A 12257-nucleotide genomic window follows, 5' to 3' on the forward strand; every position below is an offset into this window, starting at 1 on the left:
TTTTAAGTTTATGATGGAGTGCAAATCTCTAAGCAGTTATGATATGTAATTTGAGTCTGTCCATACACTAAGTATAATTGTGGGATCAGCAGCCAGGCTGTCGAGGTGCTGGAACTCTTAGCTGCTTTTTATGTGGGTACAGTTCAATTAGATTAATGAAATCCTGTACTAATTTACTAACATTACTAAATACATTTCAGTGAGTGCATATATTAGTGAACCGCGTTGCACCTGCACAAGAGTGACTGAGTGAATTAGGTGATTACTTGCACGAGCATTTAACCTAGATTATATGGTCAAGTCTGCAGTGGGGCTTGAACCCATGACATTCTGACTTAAAAGGGAGAGTGCTACCAACTGAGCCAAGCTGACATGGGGAGTCATATTGGTTGGCATGTCACTAGTCAAGAGTTCTCCCCTCTATAGCACAAAGCCTGCATTCAAAAGGAGTAGAGGTCATGTCCTCCCTCCAGCTTATTTATGTATTTATCAACTACTGTACTATTTGTCTGTTGTTTGACATCATTGACCCACACCCTGTTCTCTAAGTGGCCAGCCAAGTTACTCGGAATCCCTGGTTTTTGAGATATAGTACAAAGAGATCAGAATCAACATGATCTCCTCCTCCTGAGAAATTAATGTTATGAAAAAAATTGGATGGAAGGTGTTCAAGAGTTTTCCTGCAAGAGGATTGACAGCCCACCATGGCTAGTGTTCTGAGGCTTTGGAATTTGGAGCAGAACACCAGGTGTCACTTGTTTTGTAAAGTGTTGTGCTTATGGAAGGTGGCCTGAACTTACCCTTTGTGAAGGATCCATCCATGCAGCTGTGCGTGTCCCTCTGACTCTACTGATGTGACCTTTTGTTTTGTTCTGTACTCCTCAGATGCTGCGCTGAGGTCCAATGACCACTGCCTGCATCAATGCCACATTTGCAGCATTCAAAAGGAGTAGAGGTCAAGTCCTCCCTCCAGCTTATTTATGTATCTAACGACTATGGTGTTATTTGTCTGTTGTTTGACAGTATCGTCTCACATTCTATTCTCCAAGTGAGCAGCCAAGTTATTCCGAGCTTGAGTTGGTATTTAGGATACAAGATTGGGACCTGAGGCATTTGCAACCAGTGCCACACATGGGAATTGTATTACATGTCCAAATCTGAAGACCTAGTGTCCGTCTGAAAGTGATTTCACCTTGTGGAATGGACTGACTATCCTACTTATATATGGGTCTCTCCTCCATTGTCCTACACTCTCATGGTTCCAATGTAGCTAGCACATTTACAGCTTATGGCTTCCTCTCTTGTGCCCGCAGTCATCCACGGTACACCCCAAGGTTCCATCCTTGACTCCTTCCTATTCCTTATTTACATGTTACCTCTGAGCGATATTGTTCACAGGTATGGGGTCAGCTACCGTTCTCCACTACCCCTCTCAATTCCATGACTTGCCATACTGTTTGTCTGCCATCAAATCATGGATGAACTAAAACTTCCTGTAGCTCAACAATGATAAAACCAAAGTAATCCTGCTTGGCTTCTGCCAAAAACTCCACACTGTAATCCTAAAGTAAATCCTCCTTACTGAATGCTGGCTCAAGCTCAACCCAACAGTATGCAGCCTTGGTGTCCTGCTTATCCATGAGCTGAGCTTTAAACATAAGAACTGGGAGCAGGAGAAGGCCATAAGACCTCTCGAACCTGCTCCACCATTCAATAAGATCATGGCTGATCTTCAACCTCAACTTCCCACCCGATTCCTATATCCCTTGATTCCCTTAGTGTCCAAAAATCTATTGATATCAGTCTTGAATATACTCAACGACTGAGCATTCACAGCCCTCTGGGGAGAGAGTTCCAAAGATTCATAACCCTCTGAGTGAAGAAATTTCTCCTTATCTTAGTCCTAAATGGCCGACGCTATAACCCCTAGTTCTAGACTCTCCAGCCAGGGGGAAGCAGCTGCTCAGCATCTAGCCTGTCAGGCCCTCTCAGAATCTTATATGTTTCAATGAGATCACCTCTCATTCTTCTGAGCTTGAGAGTATGGGCCCATTCTACTCAATTTCTCCTCACAGGACAATCCTCCCATCCCAGGAATTAATCTAGTGAACCTTCGTTGCACCACCTCTAAGGCAAGTATATCCATCCTTAGGTAAACAGACCAAAACTGTACACTGTACTCCAGGTGTGGTCTCACCAAAGCAAGACTTCCTTACTCTTGTACGGAACCCCTTGCAATAAAGGCCAACATACCATTTGCCTTCCTAATTGCTTGCTATACCTGCAGTTGACTTCAACAAATTAGAATCAAGACAACTGTGAGGGAGGGATTCGGAGTGCTCACTGCAGTCCAACGGTGCTTGACAAGATCAGCGGCTTAAGTGAGAGCCTGTCCTCCAGATGGGGCGTGTGTGCTGTAGTAACTGAATAGGCAGTTGGCTCTCATTACAGCTCTAGCACCGTATCATCTTGCGGCAATCCAAAGTAACAATGGATACTACCAAAACTATGCAGCCCAACAACAAAGACAGAAAAGAACAGCTCTGGCACAGATACACCAATCTCAAGGTTACTGACACATGGAGGTATTAGACCATTAAAATCCCATGAAGCTCACAAATAGAGCCTGCAAACAACCACCATTTCGATACTTTCAATTAGAGATTCATTTAGGAATATCAAATGATGCACTAGTTCAGCTTGGGATCAGTTGGTAGCACACTCATTAGAGTGAAAAAGTTGTGGGTTCAAGCACCACTCCATACTGAAATGTCAGTCTAAGTTGTGAGCTCAGGTTCTGTTCATGTTGATGTTAAAGATTCCAAGGCACAATTTTGAAGAGGAATAAGTTCTCCCAGTGTCCTGGTCAACATTCCTCACTTAACCACCATCACAGATCTAGACAGGGGGAAAGTAGCTACATTTACTGCAGGTATACCACTAAGCTGCACAAACCAGGAAGGTGCCAGGCTTGATCCCCAGTATGTGCTGACTTAGCTACTCTCAGTTGCCAGAGCACCACAATTGGCCTGAATGTCACTAGCTGGGGGTTGTGACCCTTGCTGGAAAGTACACATACATGGGCCTTGAGTAACAAATAGATTATTCTCAACTTAAGGGTTCACCTCTCCCTGTCAATACCTGAATAACCCACCAATATTGACTTTAGGCTCACAAATGTGGAATGGCCACCTAGGCAACGTACTAGAGAGGAGCCAGTCTCCATGGAATTGTACCCAGTGTGAGTCACTACATTTAGGGAAGCAAGGGGAACAAATTGGGGAAAAGAACAAAAATATTCAGCGAACAAAAAACTAATTACAATATCAATAGCAATAAAATGTGGATGACTTGTAATGAGCTGCAACGTCATCCGTTAACTTTCTGTGATTCGGGAACAAAGGCACCCAAATCTCTCTGAATGCCAACATTTAATAGTTTCTCACCATTTAAAAAATATTCTGTTTTTCTATTCTTCCTATCAGTGAATAACCTCACATTTCTCCACATTATACTCCATCTACCACCTTCTTGCCCACTCACTTCACCTGTATATATCCCTTTGCAGACTTTGTGTCCTCCACATAGCTTACTTTCCCACCTAGCTTTGCATCGTCAGCAAACTTGGATACATTACACTCGGTCCTTTGATATAAGTCATTGATATAGATTGGAAATAGCTGAGGCCCCGGCACTGATCCTTGCGGCACCCCACTAGTTACAGCCTGCCAACCTGAAAATGACCTGTTTATTCCTGTTTTCTGTCCATTAATCAATCCTGTATCCATGCTGATATATTACACAAGATAAGGGCTCATGGGGTTGGGGGTAACAACCTTCTGTGTGGCACCTTATCGAATGCCTTTTGAAAATCCAAATATACTACATCCACTGGTTCCCCTTTATCTACCCTGCTAGTTACATCCTCAAAAAACCCTAATACATTTGTCAAACATGATTTCCCTTTCATAAAATCATGTAGACTCTACCTAATCATATTATGATTTTCCATGTACCCCATTACCACATCCTTAATAATAGATTCCAGCAATATAGAACATGGATTTGTGGATGAAAATCTAACACAGAGTTTACATCTTGGCTGTGCCTGGAAGACAGGAAAAGACATAACATCTGGGTTCAAAGTTTAAAATCTCAGCTTTATTTTGAAGTTTTTATGCAGCCAATCATGACAACCTAATAATAAGCTATAACATTGTACATTCTAATAGCTAAATTAAAATAGAAATACTTCTACATTGATGTTATGAATATGATCATCCTCATTTGCACAAGTCTTAACATTTATAATTATTACCGTAAAAAATGCTGCAAACTTGTTAACTGATCTCTAAAGTATAAAGTTCAGGTCTCGGGATTAAAAAGGAGCTTGCTAAGGCCTAATCTTGCAAACATAATTTTGTTGTCTTCAATCATTCTTTATCTAAATGTCCCAAAAGAATTTTTTTTATTTGTTAATTAGTTTGCATAATTTCAAATATCCAATTAAGATAGTTGCAAAAAAAGTAAATTAGAGCTCCATATATAGGATTTAATTGCAATTGTGACACAAAAGGCTTGCCAAACAGAAAGCTAAATTATCATTCTTCTCTCAAGTAAATAAATTTCTTTGGAAACTTATTGGCCTGGAAATTGGATCACGCCTAAGGTTCCAATACATCGGGCGGAGTGCACTCATTCCGTGCTGAAAGTTCACCACCCGCCATATTGGTAAAGGCTCCTCTATAGGCGTCCATTTTGAAACAGGAGTTAGGGCCCCCTATTTGGTTATGCAAAAGGGCCCCTCTGAGGCCACCTTTGCAAAATTCGATTGCGCATGACCTTGCATGCTGTGGTCAGTTTCTTCAGGCGCTTGGCATACCTACCTTATTGTGGAGCTGGGAGGAGCAGGAATACTCCTCCTGGCTCCACATTAAATTTGTGGGCCATTGCTCGCATTCTCCCAATTGCTTCCCTCCCGGATCTCCCAAGGACTTCGGTCAACATCCGAGTCGGCCGATATCGCTGCCCCCCCAGGACCAGGGAGCTACCTCTGGAGTCACAACTGGCGCCTATAGTTTGCTGCTGATAAACAAATCAGGCTGGAGGCCCAATTTGCCGTGGTCCTGTTGCGAGCCTCGTTAATTTAGGCGCAATCCAATTTCTAGGCCATTATTCTTTAATATGTCATTTGAACTGACAGAGTCAAATACCCTGCCTCTGCCTTTCATGATTAATCTTGCATATCTGTAGCAGAAGGATTTTGCAAGCCTAGCCAAACAAATAATCTATGTCAATCATCTAAAGAGTGTATTTCACTTTTATTTTCCATTGCAAACACAAGAAATTCAATATAAATGCTATTATGACGACAATACTAATTACTCAACCTTTTGTAAGTACTGCAGTCCACATTGAGCACTAAAATTGAAAGAATGAAAAGACTTGTCTTTCAGTTCACTGAAACGTTGCAAAGACTCTCACATAAATTATTTTCACTGTTATTTATGTAAACAAAAGTAGTTTATCATGTACCAGTTGGAATAGCATTTAAAAATTCTCATTTGAAAACAAATATATTACTTCAAGTTTTTTTTGGATTCAGGATAGAGCAATACTTACCATGCTTATACACAACCTCGGGACCATTTGCATCAGCTTTTTTTTAAACCCGGAAGGCACGAATGATTGTTTGCATCATTACAGCCCCGATTTTTACCTGGATCGGGATTAGAGCGGGCGGGTGGCAGGGCAAGAGCCAAACACGCTTGACGTCGCCTGCATGAGGTCCGGGCAATTGTAACTCCTGGGACTCGTCTGAATATGATTGACGGGTTACCCACCTGATAGCGTTGGGAAATGGACAGCCCATTCATTTCACGGAGCAATTTCTGACGATCTGCCCAATGACTATTTAAAGTGGAATGCACTCTTCGAGACACCTCGGAGGAGGACAATGCTCATGAGGATGCAACGTCATGCACCCCATCCTTCCAAAGCATCAGCACAGAGGATTGGCACTCTGCGGCGTTAGAAAGTGAGTTAGAGCGGTCAGCACGTAATGAAGCACACAGCACAGAACAGAAGTGGTGCCAGGGACAGCTTGTCAGAGGGTGAAGACATCTCCTAGCTTTGCTAAATCAGGGCTGAGACAAGAATTTCAGGGGTCCAGCTTTAAAAAGACTCCTTGAAGCACACAAGCAATTGTATGAAGTATTGGAAAGCCTACCAAGGAGTTGCCACATAATGGTTGAAAGTATGTAAGAGTCTGCTTCCAACTTGTGTGGTGTCATCTTATAAGGCATCAGCACTCTGCAGTCTATCTTGGAGTGTGTGGCCACCTTCAGGGAGGCTGCAGCTGCGACCTCACAACAAGAGTCTGTGTTACTAGCCTTTGCAGCTTTGGTGGAAGATCTATGCTCCACCTTGAAAAGAGTGGTGGAACGCATTGATAGGGCTTTTAAGGAATCACTAATCTCAAGTCTGCTCTCCTGCAGATCAGTGGAGGGGAGGCAGTGGTGCTATGGGAGCAGTACTTGTTGCCCTCTATCAGGATATGTCAGCACATCTGCTCCTTCGCCACCCCCTCAAACAATATCCACTGTGGTGCAAGGAAGTCAGCTGGGCCAGATTGCCCAGGAAGCAGCATAGGTGCAGCAGTTTGCAGCCAGGCCCGCACAGGCTCAAGCACACAGAAGTTACCCGTCACAAGCATCTGGCTGGTCTTAACATGAGGAACAACAACCTTCATCCAGCTTTGTTGGGGTCACTAGGGGGGCACCTCGCAGGAGTAATCGACTTCGTAAATCTCCTTTATGTAAGACACCATGTGTTGACACTGGATGAGAAATGAATTGATGTGTTTGGCATTAAATTAATCACCATCATATTTGGCACTTTGATCTACAGTCTTTTCATAGTGCAAACTAAAAAGCTGCTATCAGTATGTCATTGATATAGAAGTTGGCTTCAATGTTAGTCAATGCAGGATTAAGGAAATAGTTAACTGCAATAGGCAAGATGCAAATTAATTTTTAAAAATTAAATAATGTCTTTTTCAGCCTTGGGGCTAACAGCCACACTAAGCTGCGTCAAGTGCCAAAGTCATTTCCCCCCACCCTACTCGAGATCGCTGCCCCAGAAGCAGCGCCAATACCATCCGAAGCCAACCAAAACAATTTAAAATTAAATCTGCCAGTATCACTGTTCACAGAAACACATGTGCCCAAGGCCCCACTTACAACCAATCCAAGGCCCCACCTACAACCAATCCAATTGGATTTCAGCCAGATCTTAAATTCTTAGCGCCGAAGTTGAATTTCTGAGCACAACATTTGATTATTTCCTTGTTCTTGTTGGGGCTCCAATCGGAGTTACCCTAGATGGACACCAGAGTTAGAGCCTGAGTGACTGTTTCGGACAGATAAAATGTATGTACAAGAGGCGGCCAATTACTAAGCAGAGCAGTCGTCTAATAGTGCCAGACCAGAATTAAACTTGACGGCTGCATCTGATGTGTTTCCAATGCTGAAGGACGATGCTTGGGACCCAAATGACACGAGTGCTTTCTTTCTCGCTGTATGTGCAGACAGTGAACATAACCTGATTAATGTATTACTCAAGCTCAGTTTTCTATCTGACACTACATTCGTAATACAGTAACAGAACACTTGCTGCCAGATAGGCTCCATTTACACTGCAGGCATATATACAGTTGCGGTACATCCAAGATCTGTGTCCAGAGGAGGACTGCCTTCCAATATATAAAAAAAAATCAGTTAGTTTGGAATAAGTTTGAAAGGTTATGTGATTGACTTATGCAATACTTGTTTAAACAATCACTGGGAAGAATTCAAGATATTTGACATAGATTTTAAAGCTTTGGTAGCGTTGGCTACTGGTTGACCGTAGTGGGATGATATAAGTTGGTGGAAAATTAGTGAGAGCTTTGCAACTGACAAACAAGAATGTACAGGACTGATGTGGGAGACAACAGAAATATACTGCCAAAATGGGAGAAAAAGAACCAATAGTGTATAAAGTGAGGCTTTAGATGAGCGAAAGAATAGCATCTGATTACATGAGGTAAATTTCTTAAAGGAACAGTATCTTAGTGTGTGTGGGAAGCAGTGTATATATATGTGCTCTGAAGAGTTCAATGTATTAAATGTCGACAAGGCACCCAGTCCAGATAATAACCGCACCCCCACCTCAGAATTTTTTTTAATGCTAATGCGAGGAAACAGATGACTGGAGTACCTGAGGATCGAAAGATGGTTAATCAATCCTGATATGCAAAACGAGTGAAAATGAACCAGGAAATTAGAGATCAGTTTACCTAATATTTCTACCAGGCCAAATGCTTATCAGCATTTTACATGGTTGTTATCAAAAGTTCATTACAAGAAAACAAGAGGAGTTAGTTTAATTTCAAAAGCAATTGTTCACACTTCAAGAGTCTGTCTACTAGTTGTCTTTTCAGAATAAGTAATTAAGTTAGTGGACAAGCGGTATTCAGTAGATACCATTTTCTTTTATTTGCAGAAGCCATTTGATAAAAGTTCTGCACCTCAGGCTTTTAAAAAGTTAAAGGCACATGGGATTAATAGCTTACTGAATTGACAGCTGCCCTGGTAAAAGAACTAAATGATCAAATAGTGATGAATGGGAGAAGTTCTATCTGGGGTGCAGTCACTGAGTTCCACAGGGGTCTTTTCTAGGTCCCCAGCTGTTTACACGAATCATAAATTAGTTAGATTTATTATTACATCAAAATATTAGATCATCAACAAGGTACTCTCAAGCTCAACTGCAAAACAAAATAGATTCTTCAACAAATCTGCTTTCCACAACTTACTCTGTTGTGACTAATATTTTCTCAACTATGTGTCCGGGAAGCACAACCATTCTGACTGTAGACTGGAACATAATGTAAAATCAGTATTTAAGAACTTAAGAACTAGGAGCAGGAGTAGACCATCCGGCCCCTCGAGCCTGCTTCGCCATTCAACAAGATCATGGCTGATCTTCTACCTCAATGCCATTTAAGAATATCTAAGGTCTGGAAAAGTACATCTGGTAAGAATCTTGACTGTTAAATCGATAACAGTGGATTAATTTTTACAACTGAAATGCATATTAGCAAAATGAGAAACAATTTCACAGTGCTGCACCTGAGATGAATCCAAATAGCTTTAACCTCCTTTACCAACAGAAGCAAAATTAATGTAAATGAGACATCCATAGCCAACAGCACAACATGCCAAAAGTTGAAAAGATATCATTGCTGTAACATGAACAGCCCTATTGCACATTATTCTGCCATTACCAAAACCTATCTATCTAAAAATGAATCTAAAGTACAGATGAAGAATTCCAACTGGGAATCATATAGAATGTTTTTCAAGAGAGTTAAGTATCATGCACATAAGGAAAAATGTTTCCACAGAGATGGACAACATAGATTCAATAAGGCACACCACACAGAAAAACCACCTGCAGATGGTTTAAAAAAGACCTAATAATTCCATACAAATTATGGTAGCATATTATACGTTTTGGAATTCAATGTTGTATATTCACACATGCACAAAATTGGAGAAAAATGTTTTTAATTGATGCAATCCCAAATAGAAATGTTATTTGTTGTTGGGTAGCAGTGGTGCATCAACATGCAGGACCACAGATTAGAGGAACAGAGATTTCATCCTCTATTTGGCCAACTTTCTGATGGGAGAACCCGAGTCATGCAGGGAGGCACACCAAGAGATTAGCCACCTTCCTTGGTGAGTGAAAATTGGATGGGAAGTCTCTAGCAGGTTCCTTTCATGTGCCTTCTGGGGTTGGTTATGAGTGGTATGATTTGAGATCAGGCAATTCACCTGGTCCTCTTAGACATGTACATGGCAACAAGGATACGTGACCTACATCTTCAAATCCAAAAACGAACAATTCACCATTTGCATTTAATATGAATTAAAAAGCACTATTTTCCAAAAACTGTCACAGTAAAAATAGTTTTAGATATGAAAAGGATATCTAATAGTGTTCCAACATATTGTTCATTTGTACATTGTCCTAGAAATGGAATAATTCAGCTACAGAAAAATAAAATTAATTGTGCCCAAGTTACAATTCATTCTTACACAATTAATGCTATCAAAATGGACATCAAATTAGATGTTGCTTTCTTCAGAAGAGACTCCACAGAATTAGAGATTGTTTCATGCCATACGTGTCTAATCTGAATTCATATCGCTTAAAATTTCCTGAGCCATATGTAATAAAGTTATGCAATCATACTCCTGTCACATATTACCAAAACAGCTTATATAGTTAAACAATGCAAAAGTCCCAAGTTGATTCATTGGGACCAAGATGTGGAGATGCCGGTGATGGACTGGGGTGGACAAATGTAAGGAATCTTACAACACCAGGTTATAGTCCAACAAATTTATTTTAAAATCACAAGCTTTCGGAGATTATCCCCTTCGTCAGATGAATTGGGACCAAGGAAGAGGAAGAAGGGACAAAGAGCAGGAATAAGGAGTTATGGGAGGTAATCAAAGGAGTAGTTGAAGACAATGATTTTTTGAGAAGGCTCTTATAGATGGGAAGAGATATAACAAAAGTGGAGAAATTTAGGGAGAGAATTCACCCAGAAGTTAGACCCGAAAATGTGCCCATTCCTGCGCCCATTCTGTCGATGTCACGTTACATTCAAATTTCCTGCGAATCTCATCAGAATACTCCCAAATGTAAAATTGGCATAAATGAGCAGAAACAATTGGGGCCCAAGGAAAGTGCCAAACTTAAATTATATATTTCTTCTTTAAGTATGAAAATTCAACTCATTTAACCATCATTTATGCACATTGGGCACAGGCAATTGGGGAGACTTTTCAATTTTTAACGTGACTTATACTGATGTTATAAAAATGCATTCAAAGAAACAGGTCTCGGTGAGGATAATTATTTTTTTTAAAAAAGTTTAAATAATTGCAATGGAACACCGAAAAATGATTTTGTTCCCTGCTGCACCTGAAAACCTGATTGTAATGTGAAAGGAGTCTCTGAGCAAGCGAAATTGCAGGAAACTCGCTACAGAATAGTTCTACTAATTCTGTTGAAGCATTTAAGGCTACACTCCATGATGCAAAAATGGTTGGCTTCAACAAGTTAGAATCAAGATAACTATGAGGGAGGGATTCAGAGAGCTCACTGCAGTCCAACGGTGCTTGACAAGATCAGCGGCTTAAGTGAGAGCCTGTCCTCCAGATGGGGCGTGTGCGCTGTAGCAACTGAATAGGCAGTTGGCTCTCATTACAGCTTCAGTGCCGTATCATCTTGCAGCAATCCAAAGTTAACAACGGATACCACCAAAACTATGCAGCCCCACAGCAAAGACAGAAAAGAACAGCTCAGGCACAGATGCACCAATCTCAAGGTTACTAACACAGGGAGGTATTAGACCATTAAAATCCCATGAAGCTCACAAATAGAGCCTGCAAACAACCACCATTTCGATACTTTCAATTAGGGATTCATTTAGGAATATCAAATGATGCACTAGTTCAGCTTGGGATCGGTTGGTAGCACACTCATTAGACTGAAAATTTTGTGGGTTCAAGCACCACTCCAGAGCCTGAGCACACAACTCAGACTGACATTTCAGTATGTTCAGGTTGATGTTAAAGATTCCAAGGCACAATTTTGAAGAGGAATAAGTTCTCCCAGTGTCCTGGTCAACATTCCTCACTTAACCACCATCACAGATCTAGACAGGGGGAAAAGTAGCTACATTTACTGCGTGCTGACTTAGCTATTCTCAATGGCCAGAGCACCACAATTGGCCTGAATGTCACTAGCTGGGGGTTGGGGCAGCCATTTGGGATTCTCGCTTCTGGTATCTTTTCAGTGACCTTTGCTGGAAAGTACATGTACGTGGGCCTTGAGTAACAACTGGTTATTCTCAACTTAAGGGTTCACCTATCCCTGTCAATAGCTGTATAATCCCCCAACATTGACTTTCTTGGCTCACAAATGAGGAATGGTCACTTGGGCAAGGTACTAAGAGGAACCAGTCTGCATGGAACTGTACACAGTATGAGTCACTACATTTAGGGAAGCAAGGAGAACAAATTGGGGAAAAGAATAAAAATATTTAGCAAACAAAAAACTAATTACAATATCAATAGCAACAAAATGTGGATGACTTGCAATGAGCTGTAACATCATCTGCATATCATTAGATAAAA

The 12257-nt window shown here is 41.1% G+C and overlaps 1 protein-coding gene across 5 annotated transcripts in view; it reads right to left on the bottom strand.

Annotated features, from left to right (window-relative positions):
- The window catches only part of ctbp1 (C-terminal binding protein 1), a 312129-nt gene that overhangs the window by 257642 nt on the left and 42230 nt on the right, over window positions 1-12257 (bottom strand). The window lies entirely within an intron of this gene.

This window comes from Heptranchias perlo, chromosome 1 (assembly GCF_035084215.1).
Source record: "Heptranchias perlo isolate sHepPer1 chromosome 1, sHepPer1.hap1, whole genome shotgun sequence".
In the NCBI taxonomy this organism is placed as follows: Eukaryota; Metazoa; Chordata; class Chondrichthyes; order Hexanchiformes; family Hexanchidae; genus Heptranchias; species Heptranchias perlo.